Source organism: Schistocerca piceifrons, chromosome X (assembly GCF_021461385.2).
Source record: "Schistocerca piceifrons isolate TAMUIC-IGC-003096 chromosome X, iqSchPice1.1, whole genome shotgun sequence".
In the NCBI taxonomy this organism is placed as follows: Eukaryota; Metazoa; Arthropoda; class Insecta; order Orthoptera; family Acrididae; genus Schistocerca; species Schistocerca piceifrons.
The window spans coordinates 56,572,524-56,594,357 of NC_060149.1; positions in this window are offsets into that span (position 1 = coordinate 56,572,524).

Genomic DNA, 21,834 nt, shown 5'->3' on the forward strand with positions numbered 1-21,834 from the left:
CTACAAGACAAGGTTCTTCCTTTTGTCCACGCATATTGGATACTGATGTCATGGTAAGTCTGTGTGAGCATCCCACGCCCATCATCTTGGATTGTGAAGTGATAGAGCAGTACCGGTATTCCAGGCCACTTATCTTGAATTTTACACGTAGCACAAGTGACATACTACTACCTGCATGACAATGTGACAACTTGGATTTTTTAATTTCTCTCCAGTTCATACTGAGGACAACAGCCCAACTTCGTCAGTAATATCATATGAGTGGAGGGGAAAAACCAACTAGAAAAACTGGGCTAGTTTTTAAGTTTTCCACCCATGTTTGAGTTTGCTGCTATTTTATACATAGGGCAATGAGCCAAGAATGCATGACGTCATTGTAAATCTGGTGATAATGCAGTGGATGCCTGTTCTCACCTTGCCCAGCTACTCACATGTACGCGTCCGCGCTAGACCGTTCTTGCCCGTGACCTGCCTCTGCTAGTTGAGATATTCTGAAGAGACTGCGACAGGAGAATGTGAGAAATACCGGAGGAAACCGAAAGAATAATTGACTTGGTGCACACAAATAGACGTATTTTTGTGCTATACACGCTTTGCTGAATACAGAAGTGTCGAAAAAGGCGACAATGTGGAAAGAAATAGCAGCAAGTATGAATGAAACACAAATTTCAATACCTCAGTCGGTAGAGCACTAGCCCACGAAAGGAAAATGTCCTAGATTTGAGTCTCCATCCAGCACACAGTTTTAATAGGGCCATTCCAGGAATTTTCAAACTAGCACACACTCCACCAGAGGACGAAAATTCATTATGGAGGTATGAATTTAGTTCATATATTTTTATATAAATACATACTTGGACCATGCATACTAACACATGTACATTTAAGTGTAAAATATTGTTCAGTTGATATAATATACTTGCATGAAATTAAATCCAACATTTCTATATCATAATTATTCCAATGAAGAGACTAGACCTGTACAGACATATTTAATAATAGTTATTTCCTTCCTATCTTTGACTACGCGATTAATGATGGACACCTGGAGTTGATCAAGACAGTATATTCAAGGAGGTTGTGTAACGTTTAGTATTCTTCACAAGACGCACGAAAATATGGTCTTCACATTACCATAATTCCTTGCAAAGACGGTTAATTTCACCGTAGTCTTCTCGTTTACTATGAATATCATATAAGAACCGCCCTATATATCCGCATTAGTAGCTGCTCGGACAGTGCGGATTGCTCCCCGAAGCGGCCGGGGTTCGATTCCCAACCGGGTCGGAGATTTTCTCCGCTCGGAGACTGGGTACTGTGTTGTCCTCACGTTCGTATCGTCATAATTGGCATTCCACTATTGAGATGGCTGTATGGACACGTCCAGAAAACCGGTAAAAGAGAAAAATACCTCCTTAGATAACTCCAATACTCGCAAATAATTGCAAGAGCGGATATTCGTGTTTACTGCTCAGCAGCTGATTGACTAAATTCGACATGTGCATATCTGCTCTGCCGCAGACGAGCGCAGCGGGCAACAAGGCCCTCTGTTTGACCGAACTTTAAAGTTTTTTTCTGTGCCATGAACTTCAGTTTCTTTCCAGATTTCTTTTTGACTTCCTTTAGTGCCTTCTCGAAGTACAGATTGTATGGCATGTGGGAGAGAATATAAACCTGTCTTAACTACCGTCCGTCTTTAGCCGGCAGTTGTAGCCGTGCTGTTCTAGGCGCTTCAGTCCGGAACCGCGTTGCTGCTACGGTCGCAGGTTCGAATCCTGCCTCGGGCATGGAAGTGTGTGATGTCCTTAGGTCTGTTAGGTTCAATTAGTTCTAAGTCTAGGGGACTGATGACCTCAGATGTTAAGTCCCATAGTGCTTGGAGCCTTTTAAACCGTCCGTCTTTCACATATCGCGGTTCTTATAACTGCAGCCTTGTTTCTGTACAACTTGTAGATAAACTTTGGCTCCTATAATTTTATCCTTGCCATCTTCAGGTTTTTAGACAGTATATTCTAGTAAACATTATCAAACGCGTTCTTTGAATCTACAAACGCTATAAATGAAGGTACGCCGTTATTCAACCTATCTTCCAAGATACACTACGAGATCAAAAGTGTCTGAACACCACAAAAAGATACGTTTTCCATATCAGCTGCATTGAGCTGCCACCTACTGCCAGAAACTCCATATCAGCGACCTCAGTAGTCTTTACACATCGTGAGAGAGCAGAATGGGACACTCCGCGGAACTCACGGACTTGCAACGAGGTCAGGTGACTGGGTGTCACTTGCGTCATACGTCTGCACGCGAGATTTGTACACTCCTCAAAATCCCTAGATCCACTGTTTCCAATGTGATAGTGAAGTGGAGACGTGAAGGACACGTTCAGTACAAAAGCGTACAGGCCGACCTCGTCTGTTGACTGACAGAGACCGCTGACAGTTGAAGAGCGTCATAATGTGTAATAGGCAGACATCTATCCAGACCATCACACAGGAATTCCAAACTGCACCCGGTCCACTGCAAGTACTATGTCAGTTAGGCGGGAGGTGAGAAAACTTGGATTTCATGATCGAGCGACTGCTCATAAGCGAAACATGACGCCGGTAAATGCCAAAACGACGCCTCGCTTGCTGTAAGGAGCGTAAACATTGGACGATTGAACAGTGGAAAGACATTGTGTGGAGTGACAAATCACGGTACACAATGTGGCGATCCGCTGGCAGGGTGTGGGTATGGCGAATGCCCGGTGAACGTCATCTATCAGCGTGTGTAGTGCCAAAAGTAAAATTCGGAGGCGGTAATGTTATGGTGCGATCGTGTTTTTCATGGAGGGGCTTGCACCCCTTGTTGGTTTGCGTGGGCAATATCACAGCACAAGCCTACATTGATATTTTAGGCAACTTCTTGCTTCCCACTGTTGAAGAGCAATTTGGGAATGGCGACTGCATCTTTGAACTCGATCAAGCACCTGTTCATAATGCACAGCCTATGGCGGAGTCGTTACACGACAATAACATCCCTGTAATGGACTGGCCTGCACCGTGTCCTGAACGGAATTCTATAGAATGTTTTGCAACGCCGACGTAGTGCCAGACCTCACCGTCCGACATTGATACCTCTCGTCAGTGCAGCACTCCATGAACAATGGACTGCCATTCCCCATGAAACCTTCCAACACCTGATTGAACGTATTCCTGCAAGAGTGGAAGCTGTCATCAAAGCTAAGGGTGGGCCAACACCATATTCAATTACAGCATTACCGATGGAGGGCGCCACGATCTTGTAAGTCTTTTTCAGCCAGGTTTCTGGATACTTTTGATCACATAGTGTAGGTACTGCGTCGCGTGTTTTATTTCAATATTCTGTAGAAAATTCTGGTCACTGTTGTGCAGTCATGAGTAACTTAACTGATTGTTCGGTAAGATCTACATCTATCAGCAACTGCCTTCTTTGGAGTAGGAATTATTCTGTCCTTTTTGAAGTCTGAGAGTACGTCTTCTGTCTCGTGTGTCTCACATACCAGGTGGAATAGTTAACTTGTCGTTCGTTCTTTGAAAATTTTAATAATTCTGTGCGAATGCCTTGTACTTCATGCTCTTTGTTACGGCTTAGGTCTTTCAATGCTCAAAGCGTACTTTTTCCAGATAATTGCTGTGTACTTCTCCTCAGGCGAAGCACTTAGTCTGTTAGATTATAAGTAATTAATTTTGCGTGAAGCTATCAAACAGATATCAATAAAAAATGAAGCGGAAGAGTGCTGTAGATCACAATGAACAAAAATTTGGTAGAGCTAGTCATGAATGGTCTGCACATCTTGTTCATTGTTCGACTCAGTAGGATGGTTTGACTACAATAATACTCTCGAGTAAGCCAGGAAAGGTCTAGTCCATGACCCTAACTCGCAACATATCAAGTAATATAATTTGAGCTCCATCAAGAAACGTCATTAACACATTTAGTCAGTTCTCGCCTTATTGTCAGACAGGAAAGAAGGAGTAATGAACAGCTGAAATGAATCGCAAACAAGAAGTCGGTTTCGTCACAGGGAAACCATGTAGAACATGTCGATAAACATGTAGTTCTCAATGGAAAATCACTTCTAATACGTCTGTGGTTTCGTAATTACAATAACGACTTTATAATGGTTACTGCATTTTGTTAGTCCTGGTGGTGACAAAACTTCAGGCACAGGAACCGTCACTGCATGCGCTCCCGAAATATTCAGCAGCCCACTCGGGTAACTCAGCACCTGTTATCTAACCGAATGTACGGCACTCAGCGAAGATAGATTAGGCAGCAGTCAGAGGGCTGAGAGGTAGCCGGGTCTGAACTACTTCCCTTCCTATCCTTACACCACAAGTACATGTAGTTTAGGGTTAAACCGAAATATGTATACTATATCCAACAACCAATCAGTAAGTAGATGAATTCCAAGGATATCCTACTAAAGACTGTAAAAGTGAAGTAATCTTGAATACACAAAGGCTCTTACTCAATGATCATTGCATATTTATTCCCCATTTTATCTAAAAACGTGACATGGCGGAGGGAGGAACATTTCTCTCACATTACGTCTGTCTAAAGCAAATGACATTAGAGAAATGTCCAATATCAGGATTTCCTCTCATGTCTACTTTTCTGTCTACGCTAATGTATGTCAAGTGACATAAAAATTTGGGATTCTTGGACGAGGAACATTTTAGGCCATACTTTGGTTTACAACTATACACTTCGTTTCCAGCAAACACTAATCAGTAGTACTTTGTGTCATTCTATACAGATATCTCTCACATACGCAACTTTGCGCTCTTTGTTCCTAAGGAAATAAACTGCTGTTACCAATCGTGTACAACAATTATCCACAGCTACGCATAAAAAATAGTATTATAGTGATTTAAGCTGTGTCTCAATATTATACAGATCGAGTAATCAAGACATAGCTTCCATCTCTTCGAACACCTTACGTGCCTGGTCGAGGTACCTCTGTGATTAATTTTGCGCACCCAGGGAAAACTATGTTCTTTTCTTTTTTTAAATTTGTAAGTGTAAATGCGATCGAAGATGCTTCGAAGTACCGACCTAACACAGGAGGTTCATCTGAATTGTAGACGAGAGCAATGGTGTGTGACTATGCAGGGCAACTGCATTGTGACACAAATCAGGAGCAGCGCCAACCACCCACCATTGTACTTGATATTTATTACTCTCCAACAAGAATTACTGACAACTTTCAGTTTTTCTCTCTCAACACAGACGAACAGAAAAGCTTCAGAATTCTGTCAATACCTAACTACATTACATCCGCACAATTTTCTCGAAGAACAGGCGAAAGTTATAATTTTTCACTATATAAAGCTAAATGATACTTTGTAGTTCTTCGAGAGTTGGATAAAAATTTTGTTCTTAATACAGAATTCGAACTGTTTCTTTTATCCTTTTTTTCCAATGGTGTTATCGGCAGCAAGCTGTCATCTTCAAATGGCCAATACGTCGTTTTATGTAGTACACTCTTCCATGATATGTGATGCCTTTGCTGTCCGTATGAGTTATTGTTTATAACATGCAGTGGTTTGTTTCATTCGTACGCACCAAGATGTACAGTAACTTAAATATTGTGGACGAATATAAACCATTTACGATGCACTGAATGCAAAAACACAACAAAAATGTACGTCTTCTTCGTTTGTGATTATGTTGCTTGTGTTGTGCCGATTATAAGTTACGAAAAGAGAACAAAGAACAACGTAATCTTCGCGAAGATCGAAGTACTTATATGAGAGTCTCTTTCCTTTGTATTATGATCTTTTGAAGGGGCTGATTCGGTTGGATGGGACTGACAGGAAACACGTAATACTGCGTGAAGAAACAGATGAACTCTTTCTCATCATTCTGTAGATTTTCCTTGATCAATTATATCCGATGCTGATCCTTGACTGCCGAGCAGTGTTCAGGTTTTGGTCGAACGAGTGTTTTGTAAGCTTCATTTCCTGAAGGACTACATTTCCTAATAACTCTTCGGCGTCTACCTTACCCGTGATTGATACTTTGTGACCGCTCCACTTCACATCTCTCTGTACGCACACTCCCAGATATTCTAACTAACTGCCTCCTGTGGTTGTTCTGCGATAGTGTAATCATACAATAAACGGTCTTTCTGTCTACCTATTCACAATACATTACATTTGTATATGTTGAGAGTCTGTTGTCACTCCCTGCTGGTCTGCCTGCATGTTTCTACAATTTTATGGCGTTCCGACGTCTCTGTTTACAGCTGCATCATTCGCGAAAAGCTTCGTGGAACTTACGACGGCATCTTCTGGCTCATTTACATACAGGGTCGTTATAACTAAATTTTCGGCGCTTGAGCCAGGTTGGACGGAAAACACTTTATCGTGTGGGTACCCCACTTCATAGGAATGATATTCAGACTGTGCGTTGCAGGATTTGCATTGTTAATGCTATTAATGTCATGACTTGCCGTTACCATCCGGCACTGGTAGGGCGACGTCGGGTTGAAACACTAGCAAGGCAGTCAACACGGGTATGGACAAAGTGAGCATGGCTTTACTCGTAAATATGTTTTACCAAAACAACAGCAACAGTGCTGCTGCTCTTCGCGAGTATCGACGCTTTAAACGATTACGGAGGGGTCATCTTTCCGCCTTGGCGTTCAGGAACATGATTCGGGAATCGCTCCTGGGAGGCTCCGATAGCCAACTGCGTCATACATTGATGAAGAAGTTACTGTTGCTGAGAACGTGGCTGAGAACGCTGGACACCCAATGCACGAGCTGTGGCATGACAGCTGGACATTCCATGGTCCACAGTTCGAAAAGTGCTCTTGGCAATTGTGAAATCACATCTCCAGTGGTGTTCCAGGCTGTCGTGGATGCAGATGGTCGTCAAATTGGGCAACTTTTGTAAGCTGGGACATAAACATGGCACAGAGCTAACAAACGTTTCACTCTCTTGTGAAAATGAAAATGTGTTTCTTTCAATGGTTTATTCGTTGTTTCTCTTCCGCACGTCGTTACAAATGTTTCTACGACGTTTCGTTGACCTACGATCACTCACATTTCATGGAGGTCGTCTGAAGTAGCGAAAGTTTAATTAAAACCATCCTGTTGGTTGTGAAAAATAATGGGACACGCCCGATGTTACGTTTCCGTCTGAAGGCTTCTCTCCACTAACAACGACATACTGTGCTCTGTCTGCTACAGACTCTTCAGTCAATTCGCACAGCTGGACTGATATTCTGTACCCGCGTATCTTGTTCATTTTGGGGCGGTGGGGAACTGCATTCAGGATAATGAAAGTAGTGGTTGTTATGAAGGTAGTAAACACTTCTCACGGCTTAAATTATATTAGCTAGAGATTTGCGAGGATTGTGCGCAATATTTATGCTCAGTGGCCTCTAAAACGCATACTTGTACGAACAGCAAACGGGCACGATGCGGTTAAAACCAGCTGTAGCTTTTACCACCTAAATTTCTAACGACGCAAGGAGAGTCACGTACAGAAGACTTACGTGTGATGTGTGTGTAGAAGATGCTGAAAACCTTGTGCTCCGTCTATCAATAGTTGTTTCTCAAGCTAAACAAAATACATATTTTAACGGGTTTTTGCCACTTGTGAGATCTTGCATTAAACACTACTGCCACGATTCTAATGCAACACTAACAAATAATTATTAACACGTGGCTCTGGTTATGCAATTAGGTTAAATGTTTCCTTTCATTAAGTCACACTGTTTGGTGCCATTTAAATGCATGCTATTAATCGGCTCTTCAGGTGAATCACATTTTTGCTACAACAGATCGATGGCCGTCTCCACAAACGTCGTCATGGAGGTGAATGGCGGCTCAAAACGTGCAGCGCGCCACGGACGCAAGCTGCTGGGAGCAATATTTTGCTATGAGACACATTCTCCTGCTCTTGCATGGTACCTGTGCTCACGTTGAGAGCTGCAAACCACCTGCATCCCTTCATACTTGATGTCGTTCCCGACGGCGATGTCATCTTTCAGCCGTATAATTGTCCGTGTGTCGGACCAGAGCCATACTGCAGTGGTTTGAGGAGGATTACAGTGAACTCACGTTGATGTCTCGGCGACGAAATTCACCTGATATAAATTTTACGAAACCCATCTTGGTCTCTATAGGACGCCATCACCGCATACTCAAATCAGGGGCCCGTTATTTACGCGAATTACATGACCTGTGTGTAGAAATCTAATGCCACATAACTCCGAAAACCTACCAACAAACTGTCGGATCCGTGATACGCAAAATCACAGATGAACTTCGCTCCAAAGACGGACAAAAAAAGTTATTGAGCCGGTGGTAATAATGTTTTGGCTCGCCAGTGTATATTTGCGTCAGTAAAGCAGCTGACCCAATTCCAAAACAACGATCATTAATGAAAATAGGAACAACATTTTATGACTGGTTTGAGGATATTCAGGTCTCGTTTTGGTTCCCTTCATGGCAAGCTATCCGCGGGTTACGTTCCAGCAAACTAATGTTTACCCGCGCACAGCGAGAGCTCCTACTGCTTGTCTTCGTGCTTGGTCAGCAAGGTCACCGGATCTCTCCGCAGCTGAGAACGTTTGGAGCATTATGGGCAGGGCCCTACAAACATCTCGAGATTTTGGCGATCTAACGCTGACAGAATTTGGCACTATATCCCTCAGGAGGACAACCAATAGCTCTGTCAATCAGTCGCCGGACGCTGTGGCCGACCGGTTCTGGGTGCTTCAGTCCGGAACCGCGCTGCTGCTACGGTCGCAGATTCGAATCCTGGACCGGGCATGGATGTGTGTGATGTCCTTAGGTTAATTAGGTTGAAGTAGTTCTAAGTCCAGGGGACTGATGACCTCAGATGTTAAGTCCCATAGTGCTTAGAGCCATTTGAACCATTTCTGTCAATCAGTACCAGGCCGAAGTACTGCCTGCTTAAGGGCCAGAGGTTGACCAACATGTTATTGACTTGCTCAATTTGCGAAACTCTTTCTCTTCAGTAAATCATCCAATGTTTCTGAACTTGTAATAATATGTTTGTGTATAGATGTACATCATATCTACAGATTTTTGTCCCACTCGGATAATTCCTTCAGGGTGAGTTGTCTCTTTGTTTCAGGATGTATTGTATCACGTCTTGATAAGGTTTCACATTGTGGCAAAGATGGTAAATTGTTTTAAATGTTGATAAATGTAAAAATGTGGAGGTTCCAAAACGCAGATACTTAGTATTGTATGACTACAGTATCAGTGAGTCTCAATTGGAATTAGTCAAATCATAGAAACATCTAGCTGAAACAATTTGTGGTGATAATAAGTGGAATGATCACAGAGACTCAGTTGAGGGGACAGCAGGTGCCAGACATCGGTTTATTGGTGGGATACTGTCAAAATGTAATCAAAAAATGGCTCAAATGGCTCTGAGCACTATGGGACTTAACATCTGTGGTCATCAGTCCCCAAGATCTTAGAACCACTTAAACCTAACTAACCTAAGGACATCACACACATCCATGCCCGAGGCAGGATTCGAACCTGCGACCGTAGCGTTCACGCGGTTCCAAACTGAAGCGCCTAGAACCGCACGGCCACACCGGCCGGCAAAATGTAATCAGTCTAGAAAACAGACTACTTACAAACTCTCGTATGACCCATCACAGAATAGTGGTGAAGTGTGCGGGACGCATTTCAAGTAGGTCTAACAGGGGATACTGAACGTGTACAAAGAACGTTAGAACCATTGGTCGCAGGTTTATTTGACCTTTAGATGAGTATCACAGAAATTCTGTAGTATGTGAACTGCAAACTCTTCAATAGCTACCAACTATTCCGCCAAAGTCTACGTACGAAGTGCCAGGAAACATCACTAAACAAAGACTTTAGGAACATACTAAGGGCCCTTTCGTATAGTTCACATAGGGACCTAAGAAGACAAGACTGGACAAGTCAAATCATGGACAGACGCATTTATTCGGTCATTGTTCCCGACTCCGTTCGTGAATGGAACAAGAAGAGACCGTAATACATTGAATTATAGGAAGTAACCGTCTGCCACGCAATCCACACTGGTTTGCTGAGTATGGAAGTACACTATGTGATCAAAAGTATACGGACACATGGGTGAAAATGACTTACAAGTTCGTGGCGCCTTCCATCGGTAATGCTGGAATTCAATATAGTGTTGGCAACCCTTAGCCTTGATGACAGCTTTCACTCTCGCAGGCGTACTTCAGTAAGGTTCCGGAAGGTTTCTTGGGGAATCGCAGCCCATTGTTCACGGAGTGCTGCACTGACGAGAGGTATCGATGTCGGTCGGGGAGGCCTCGCACGAAGTCGGCGATCCAAAACATCCCAAAGGTGTTCTATAGGATTCAGCCCAGAACTCTGTGCAAGCCACTCCATTACCGGGATTTTATTGTCCTGTAACGATTCCGCCACAGGTGGTGCATTAGGAACAGGTGCTCGATCGTGTTGAAAGATGCAATCGACATCCCCGAATTGCTCTTCAACAGTGGTAAGAAGCCTGTGCTGTGATAGTGCCCACGCAAAACAGCAAGGGGTGCAAGCCCCTCCATGAAAAACACTTCCACGCCATAACATCACCGCCTCCGAATTTTACTTTTGGCACTACACACGCTGGTAGATGACGTTCACCGGCCATTCGCCGTACCCAACCCTGCCAACGGATCGCCACAATGTGTACCTGATTCGATACTCCACTCAACGTTTCTCCACTGTTCAATCGTCCTGTGTTTACGCTCCCTACACCAAGCGAGGCGTCCTTTGGTATTTACCGGCGTGATGTGTGGCTTATGAGCAGCCGCTCTACTATGAAATCCAAGTTTCTCACCTCTGCCTGACTGTCATAATACTTGCAGTGGATCCTAATGCCGTTTGGAATTCCTGTGTGATTGTCTGGATAGATGTCTGCCTATTACACATTACGACTCTTCTTTAACTGTCAGCGGTCTCTGTCAGTCAACAGACGAGGTCGGCCTGTATGTTTTTATGCTGTACGTGTCCCTTCACGTTTCCACTTCACACTGAACTTACATTGGGGAAGAAACAATAAACATAAAACTCAAAACAGCATTTTATGCCAGGAATAAAACTGAGCAATAAATTACTAAAAGAGATAAAAGAATTTGCAAAAATTATTTAAAAGGGCAGCTAAAAACTACCTATTATGCAATACATTTTATAAATTGAAGGATTACTTAGATAAAAAAGGGTAGGGGTTTCGTAAAAAAAAGTTATACAGATAAATAATAATGATTGTATAACATCCAATATTCCACGTAACACCTTCACACTATGTTTTTTTTTTCTTTTTTCCTTTTCTAGAAACTCTTATCCCCGAGCTATGCATTGCAGGATACTGACACCTCTTCCTCTTTCTGAGCTGAATATCTCACTCATTGTAAATGGACGCTGACTCAGTTTTTCAGGATAGCAAATGGGAAGTTGTGGTACAGAAAATCGTCCAGAGATCAGCAGTGTGTGTGTGTTTGTGTGTGTAGTGAGTGACGTGTTATGAAACAATGTGTGTATAGTGCGTGCAGTGACTGATGGTGAGATATGAGTGACCAGCGTGGCATTACATTATTTAATAAGTTATTTGTAAAAAAAGTATTGTATACCAGGAGTAAATCTAATGATGGTCTCTAACTAGAAATCTGTAAAAGTATGTATATACGAATTAGCTTATTTTTAATTGGTCTAAACTTGTAAATACTTTGACATGTCCTATATCATTTTAAAAAGGGATCTACAGATGAATAAAGCTACTACTACTACTACTACTACTAACACTAATACTATCACATTGGAAACAGTGGACCTAGAGATGTTTAGGAGTGTGTAAATCTCGCGTACAGACGTATGAAAAAAGTGACACCCAATCACCTAACCATGTTCCAAGTCCGTGAGCTCCGCGGAGCGCCCCATTTTGCTCACTCACGATGTATAATGACCACTGAGGTCGCTGATACGGAGTACCTGGCAGTAGGTGGCAGCACAGTGCACCTAATATGAAAAAGTATGTTTTTGGGTGTGTCCGGATACTTTTGATCACATAGTGTATTTGAAATAATCTTCGAAAGAAGAGGTCAGTACACACCGGAAAGCTAGTACACTACTCTGAAGTCCATACATACACATTATAACGAATTTGCTGCTTTAATGACAAAATAATTCCTGTCACAGGGATATAATAATGAGTTTACATGATTAACTATGGATTTTCTGAAACCATTTTCAGAGGGGGCTGATGATCTAGAAGGCGGAAAAGAACCTGCAATCTAATTAATTTTTCTTTGGTTTGACAACAAATCTGTCATGTCAATGAAAGTGACTGTCAAATACTGTGAGGTGTGTTTTATTACTGCAGTTGCAAGTAGCTTATCATTGTGGTAAATAGAAAGGATAGATTAGTAATTAACTAGCTTAATTGATGGATAATAACAGATGCTTTTTTTTAATACGAAATACAAGGGTTAAGAAATTGAGCACTGAATTTTGTATGTAGGAAGATAGTAATTACCTCCAACCATAAAACTGCTACTTTCTTTTGCTTCTCTTTCCATGATATCAAGATGCTTGACACAAATGGTAAGCCGGACATTATTAGGAATGTGCGACTAAAGTCTGCTAGTTCTACAGGTATTATATGCAAACGTTCACGTAATCGTTCTTGCATAGTTAGTACGTCTTGCATTATAGCCAACCGGAAATATTATAATTTGTACAATACATTCCAAGGTACACCTTCATGCAATACTGTGTTACTTCTCTCTCTGTTGTTTATTAATACAGGGCCGTCACGTGCAATATCGTCGCCATCCAGAAAGAGAGATCGTTTGAACAAATGGGAAAATAACAAATTCTCTGCTGTACATAAAGTAAAGCTCTACATTTTAACACACGTTGGAAATGACGATTACACATTAAAGTGGTGGGACAGACAAGAACAGGATGTACCAGCGATGGCTGCAGTTACAAAACGTATTTTATATATCCCAGCAGCAAGCGCACCTTGTGAACGGTGCTTTGGCAAAGCTAACGGGCTATTAACCAATCGCCGATATTAATTAAATCCATACTGCGTTAATGATGTGCTGATGATCAACAGTAGCTATAAATTTACTTCAGGTGAAAAGTGTGAATAGTTACAGTCGTGAATATAGAATTTCTTCGGTATTTAAGTGCTCGTTTTTCCCGCGTGCCGTTCGAAAGTGGAACGGTAGAGAGACAGCATGAAGGTGGTTCATTGAACCCTCTGCCAGGCACTTTATTGTGATTAGCAGAGTAATCACGTAGATGTAGATGTGGTCTTTATACAGACAGCCGTCTCCTAGAATTGAGGGATAGTACGTAGTGGCAGAGTTTCCTATTACTAACAAGCATATTAAATCGTCTGTTTGGAAATAAGTCTTTTTATCTTCGCTTGTAGTGAATATCAGATTATTTTCTACATGCTGTATGAAGTTAACCGCGTTACATAAGAGTTCTTGGAAACGTTACTTTCGTGTCAAGATATGAGAGAGAAAAGAACGAGAGAGGGAAAAGGTAGACAGAGCGAGGGGTTTGATTTGTACAGTCCGGCGAGGCAAGATGAAGTGAGACGTCAGCGATGACCGGTCATGCTCTCTTTTTCGCATGCCCGTAGTCCGGACATCAGACATGGGGCGAGTACTTGGCTGAGCAGTCATGAGGGCCCCGACACGAGCGGCTCTGTCCCCCCTTCAGCAGGCGAACCGTAACCGGTCAAACATACAGCGCTGCAGCACTCTGCTAACGACCTCGTCACCGTGATGGATGCTGTAACATTTTTCGCAACTTAAGATCAGTCCCTGTTTACTGAACAAGTTTTCAGCATGGATTTCTTCAATCAAGTACTTCACACTCTGTTTTGGCACGCACGGAAGCAAATGAAATCAAACGAAAAGTTTGCAAATACTTATGGATGACTTGAGATACGACTTGTAAACAAGCGGAATCTTGTTTCGTTGTTGATCAAACACATAAACACTAATGACGGGGCAGAGTCTACAGGTGGAAGCGCAGACGGAGGCAACAAGCAAGCATTGCAGTCAGAAGTAACGCGTTGTGCTTTCAGATTTACATTCTCTGATTCATGCAAGTTAGTTCTGTAGGCACCTGTTGTTAATTAGCGTGTGAACTGTGACTCTACTTCATCTGTAATGAGCGCAGTTACTGCCGATTCGAGCGAAGACATGACTTGGAGAACGAACGTTATGCAAAAATCAACATAAAAACAACGGTAACAATTTGGATTCCACACTTACGTCAATAAGATGACGCAGCTGTATTGTCGTTCACTTTTTGACCTTTCGTCTATCTCTGACAAGCGACCATACGCTCTTGATAGTATAGCTCTATTCCCAAACATTGCCATTAATTGTCATCAAGGCTTGCCACTAAAAGTGATTCGATGGATACCTCCTTCACAATATCACGGTTACTCGTCCTTCCATCCTTCTTTGCAATAGACCAGCATACGGGACGGGGTTATCAGTCTGGTTATTCTGTACTCCTACTCTACTGTGGCATACATTTTTAGACATTCTAGCATTTCTGGGGCAGTTGGGGAGTTCGTCCCTCGACATTTGCGACTTGCAACAGTTTCTGTCCAATCTCGCTCCGGATACTATAGGAAATTTGTCTTATTCTAAACTCGAACATGTAAAGAAATGCATCAACCCGCGAGCTGGAGGACATGACACTAAACGTTGTTTTACTTTGCGCCCAGTTATTGGAACAATGTTCAGAAGCAGTAATATCTGACCTATCAGTTATACTGTCTTTAAGGCTAGTACAGTTTAGTCTAGATTCTGTTACAGAATGTTATTTTTCTGACCACATAGTTTCTTGTTGCTGGTATATCCGTGTCAAATTCTTATAAAGAAGCAACCAACTGATATTCTTTCCAAAATTTTATTTTTTGTGGGACCCAAAGCCTCAACGTGGTTTGAGAATGAAAAATATTGATCAGGTAGGCTGTAATCTCTTTATTATCCGTAGAACTGGCTAATGTTAACCGTGGGTCATTTTCAAGCACATATTTTAAGTTTCACGCTTCATTTCATATACTAATACATTGCTGGTCCATGTGGACAGGTATACGTTGTGTTTCTGTGCGTAGTGGCACAAAACCAATACAGTAATGTATACGATTACGTAATCGTGTACTCTGTTGCATTGATTTTGTGACGCATACGCACAGAAATTCGATACATACCTGTCCACATGTACCAGCAACATATTAGAATATCCAATGAAATGTGAAGCTTGAAATACGCGCTTGGAAACGACCAGCGGTTGAATCTTGCCACTTGCACGGATAACGAACAGATTACAGCCTACTTGGATCATATTCTAATTCTCAGAACTGATATTCCTTCCGCTAAACAAACACAGTGCACCGACAACAATCTGACCAGCATTTGACTGTACATAACAGCTTCACATTTGAAGGAGTACTTTTGTAAGGAATGATCAAGAGCGATAAAATTGAGTAAGTGAATACAAAAGATTTGTTGGGGACTGATTTTACTGACAAGTTGAAGGTTTCTTCTTCACTGACAGTAATGCTGCGTATCATTCAATGTTATTGGTCTCTGATAGGGAATACAGGTTACACATCATGTCATGTTACAAGAGCCGGCCGAGGTGGCCGAGCGGTTCTAGGCGCTAGAGTCTGGAACCGCGCGACCGCTACGGTCGCAGGTTCGAATCCTGCCACAGGCATGGATGTGTGTGATGTCCTTAGGTTAGTTAGGTTTCAGTTGTTCTAAGTTCTAGGAGACTGATGACCTCAGAAGTTGAGTCCCATAGTGCTCAGAGCCATTTTTTTTGTTACAAGAATGAGAGAAAACATATCGCTGCCTACCGTAGAATGTTCTGACAAAATGCAATACATACACAGCGCACGATTGTTGATATGAGGAATTGTAAATAAAATTATAAGAATTATTCACCTTCTCGAAATGCTTTTTGTGGTGTGAAAATAGAGCGGCCCCCAGTCAGCACATAACCTGCTTTATAGGCTGCGTGTCGCCTGTACTTTTCTTCTGCGTGAGTAGCTACTGGATGACTTTACGTGGTGCAGTTCCTTACGATCGATAGCATATACGCTGAGCAGCTACAACTAACCCTAAACTTCACTCTCTCGTTGTAAGAGCTTGCCTACAGTAGCGCTTTCGTTCTCAAAGTAGTAGCTGAGTCGAGGTATATGAGCAAAAAGGCTTCCTTGTAGGAAGACATAAATACAGCCTAGGAGCAAAATATTGTAATTTAGCAATTAGCGCAAAGTTTCAGTTGTGATCCAAAGACTGGAAACTGGTAAGGCATTCTTTGAGTACCAAAACAGGATGTATTTTCAATCGAAAATCTTCCGTTTGCATTTTGTATAAATCGTAATCCTAAATCATGTACGATGGTTTCTGTAAATCAAAAATAACTATAAAAAGATCGTGTTTCGTACGTAACCTAATGTATCGTATTATAGGGACGTAACATACAATATAAACACAAAATTCCAGCCCAAGAATTTACTTTATAATTTAGAATAGTTTTGAAACGTGATTTCACTACCTGTAGGAGCACTGCAGTGCATGTTTGGAAAATAGATTCGGTACCCTGAGAGCCTATATATCACATATAGTCATGAGTGATTTGCTGCTGGTGTCTTTGAGCTGGACAGAAAGAGAAAGTGACTAATACGCCACGGCAGAACCTCTCACGGCAAGGGTCTGTGGAAGACTGAATATCTTCCACTCGTCACGACTAACGGTTTGCCGTTTGAAGATATTCATCAACAAGACCCTTCGAACGTTTTTGTCTCACAGGATGAAATCATCACATATTGCACCGACCAAAAGAGCTACATATGAGTGAAGGGTATCACCATTATAGATTTCTGCCATTTAAGTTTTACGTTGAAAGACATGAAGATATGTGTACGAAACTCGAGATAGATATCACCCCCAACAGACAAATCTCTCCTGTGACAAAGCATGCTACATTGCCTTGTACCTGGTATGTTCTGTAGTGTCGGGCCCTGAGAGGCATACACCTCTTGAATCCTTCTTCACGCAGTGTCTGAAGATATCACAACTTCGGCCTCTGCAGCAGAGGCAGGCCGTATTGGGGCTCACCCTGCGGCCCTTAGATTGTTATCATTCATAAACATCCATCGTCGTCGCTTATCATAGCCTTTAGCTCAACCTTCTGGATGTGTAACCTGTGGTTATAAAATGTTGCTTCGCTCTGCGGACAACAAAAGGGCGAACAGGTTTCCATCTCACAACCTATGTCTCAGTATGATCTCCATCCAAGCATACAATGAGCATCCATGTATTTTTGTACTGCACTATTTTCACTACAACAGTCAACTTTCCTATGAACTGATTTATGTTTCACCAAGTTATTCCTGATTAAGTATTACTTCACACTTATTTACTGAATATAACGCGAAAAATATCAAATACACACATCAAAAAATGTTTTGCATCACCCCGGTTCCGAGGGTTCCGGAATCTGTACAGGAAACTGGAATAGACATCAACATAAACGTCATTTCCGCCCTTTTTATTGCCCGTGAGAACCACACAGTGCATGTCGTACCACCATACAACGAGAACTTCAGAGGTGGTGGTCCAGATTGCTGTACACACCGGTACCTCTAACATCCAGTAGCATATCCTCTTGCATTAATGCATGGCTGTATTCGTCGTGGCATACTATTCACATATTTATCAAGGCACTGTTGGTCCAGATTGTCCTACTCCTCAATGGCAATTCGACGTAAACCACTCAGAGTGGTTGGTGGGTCACGTCGCCCATAAACAGCCATTTTCAATCTATCCCAGTCATGTTCGATGGGGTTCATGGCTGGAGAACATGCTGACGACTCTGGTCGAGCGATGTCGTTATCCTGAAGGAAGTCATTCACAAGATGTTCACGATGGGGGCGGGAGCTGTCAACCATGAAGACAAATGCCTCCCAATATGCTGCTGATATGGCTGCACTATCGATCGGAGGATGGCATTCACGTATCGTACAGCAGTTACGGCGCCTTCCATGACCACCAGCGGCGTACGTCGGCTCAACATAATGACACCCCACAACAGCAGGGAACTTCCACCTTGCTGCATTCGTTGGACATTAAGGCTAAGGCGTTCAACCTGACCGGGTTGCCTCCAAACACGTCTCCGACAATTGTCTGGTTGAAGGCATATGCGACAATCATCAGTGAAGAGAATGTGGTGTCAATCCTGAGCGGCCCATACGGCACGTTGTTGCGCTCATCTGTACAGCACTGCATGGTGTCGTGGTTGCAAAGATGGACCTCGCCATGGACTTCGGGAGTGAAGTTGAGCATCATGCAGCCTATTTTGCATATTTTGAGTCATAACATGACGTTCTATGGCTGCACGAAAAGCATTGTTCAACACAGAGGCGTTGCTGTCAGGGTTCTTCCAAGCCATTATCCGTAGGTAGCGGTCATCCACTGCCATAGTAGCCCTTTGGCGGCGAGAGCGAGCTATGTCATCGACAGTTCCTGTCACTCTGTATCTCCTCCATGTCCGAACAACATCGCTTTGGTTCACTCCGGGACGCTCAGACACTTCGCTTCTTGAGAGCCGTTCCTGGCACAAAGTAACAATGCGGATGCGACCGAACCGCGATATTGACCGTCTAGGAATGGCTGAACTGCAAACAACACGAGCCGTGTACCTCTTTCCTGGTGGAATGATTGGAACTGATCGGCTGTCGGAACGCCTCCGTCTAATAGGCGCTGCTGATGCATGGTTTTTTACATCTTTTGGCGGGTTTAGAGACATCTCTGAACAGTCAAAGGGACTGCGTCTGTGATACAATATCAACAGTCAACGTTTACCTTCAAGTGTTATGGGAACCGGGGTGATGGAGAAACTTTTTTTTTCATGCGTGTACATTTGAAAGTGACAAAGTGAAGAGAAATGGACGAGAAACTTTTTAAGTTTATACTTTTAATTTGGTATTACTGTACAGCTGTGTTAAGCATATGGTACTGACAGTTTCCTATGTTTGGTGCTAGACGGTTTGTAATTTAGTAAAGCTATACAAAAATGGTTTAGATATTAGTTACGTACACTAATTTGACAACTTATTTTGTTAACACAGTCAAACATCAATGTTCAGTGGTGTAAATGTTTCTCCCTCTTACCCTACTGAAACAAATGTCCGCCTGTTAGCAAGTCATGGCTTGGTAGTTCGTTTTGAAAGGTTGCTGCCGAGATGGAAACACCTTTCTAGCATGAGTATATTACAACAATCACAAATTAGCAATTCTGGCATTTATCTTGTTTCTCTAACAGCCACTGTTAAACTGTTTACCTAGTAGAAACGTAGCCCTTGCTACGAAGGTAGGAGGTAATACCGATTGAATTCTTTGTTTATCATAATAATGGAATTAAAAGAAAAGAAACATTCCAAACGTTTTTAAGCTAATGGTACTCTAAAATTTTGCAAATACAGCAAATTGTAGCGAGCACGGTATTAGTTGACAATTACAGCAAAATCAAATATCGGTTTGGCAACATGTTTCAATATTGTAGCGTCACTGGGCGATTAAGCACCTGTAACAGGTTGAGTGAAAGTATTTCCTGACGTGAAATAGTTCTCATTGTCAACTAGCGACAACTCTGAAGCTGAAATATAACCATGGCGTATAGACTGGCAATTCATTGTTCTTTCGACAAACATAACACATTTTTAAATTCAATTTTTCGATGAACTGAGCGATTGGAATTGAATTTTTACATCATTTTTCATAAGTTTCAGTTTTCATAATGTTGGACAATCTCTGATACTTTACATTTCTGAATATAATTTAAGTTTTCATCCGAGACGTTTATGTTTGAAGATATTTCCATCAAACTGTGCGTGAGTTATGCATGTTACGTCTCTACTACAAGCTTTTCCCGTATTGACCTGCTACTCAGAAATAATTCGCAGGTAAACTGTGATCTGCAGTTTTATGAGGGGCAGAGTCGTTCTACCCAACTTTCTACCCTACCGGCTTCTCATTCAAGTATTTTGGTGCAGGGAATGTCTGGAAAAGGAAACACTAAACACCACTTGTTCGATTGGTAGCAATCGTTCTGCAGGAGCTAATTCATACAACATACAATTTCATTGTATCTTCTACACAAGGACAATAGATTTTGATTATAAATATTGCAGACAACAGTTAAACGAATGGTACTTCAACGTATGTTAAAACTCTACTTAGATATTATATCCCTCACGTATCAATCGCAGTTAGTTAAACTTTGCACTTTTCTCACATAAAGCTATATAAATTGTGACTGTAGAAAGATATTCGTTGTGTATGCTGCCCTGTAGCATCATTTCATATATAAAGATAGTTTGGAAATAGAAATTTGAACTATAAGAGCAAAATTCATCTTGTCACTCCATTTAGGTATGTAAGATACCACTCTCTCGTTTCTGCTGAAGAGTGCGAGATTCTCCCCACAAGTTGACAATTGATTTAGTACCTATCATCCTAAAGTTAGTGTTAACGGTTTAGGGTTTCGTTTAGCATTATCAGTAACAAAGAAAAAAAGACTGGGTGCTGTTCGGTGGTTGAATTAGTAGATTTAATTGCATGAATATTCCGTGACAGATAAATTGACAGCGACAAAATCGTTCAGATGGAAAACCTGTGTAAGCAGTACAAAATTACGGTATACGAAGTAAATAAAATCAGAAAAATAATATACTTTCAGATGTATACCAATATGTAAAGCTTTTAATAAAAGGATTTATGATTCTCGATCTGTCCTATAATGTCTTTCAGTCAGCTAAACAATAAGTAAGACCTATGTCCACAACATTGTTTCATGGAAGTCTCATGGTCACATTGTTGTTCATGTAAAACATACAATATAATATACATTCATTTTGTATATAAGAACAGCCTTTCTCTTGCTGAAATGTTTTAATTCGTACCGGACGCGTTTCGCGTTTTTACTTTAAGACATCTTCAGTGAAATAGTCATTCGAGTTTTAGCTGGCATCTGCGTTTCCTCTCATCTAATCACGTGCTGGAGATTGCACTACAACTTCACTTGCAAAACATAACACACTTTCACGTTACGAACTTTTTTCTTCACAATTTTCATGTTCTTTGCGCTAATTCCTGTGGAGCACTACTATTCTTCAGTCACCAGCTGTAGATAAGACAGAAGAATAATAGTGCTCCACACCAACTAGCGCAAAGAACATGAAAACTGCAAAGAAAAATGTTCGTAACGCGAAAGTGTACTTACGTTTCGTAAATGAAGTTCTAGTGCGGCTTGCAACATGTGACCAGAAGAGATTTCAGCCAGAAACCCGAATAACTATTCCACTGAGGGTGCCTTAAAAGTAACAAAGCGAAACGTATCTGGAATAGGTAAAATACACTGGAGCAAGAAAATGGCGGTTTTTATTTACAAAACGAATGTTCTGTGCTTGCTGAGGATAATGGCCGGGCAAACAAACTTTTTAATATAATATATAGATGGCGAGATACTTCAAATCTGCTGAAAATATACACATACGTTGTGAAATATTTCAGTAAATCGAAGATGATCTTAGCGAGAGGTTGCAGGACGACGACACAAAATCAGACTATACGTCAGACAAATCATTATTTTGTTGAAACCGAGGATGCAATGGAACTGAACATTCCATCCGGAACATGTGATAAAAAACTGAGTATATTTTCCAAGTTTACATAACAGCTTTTCCGTAGAT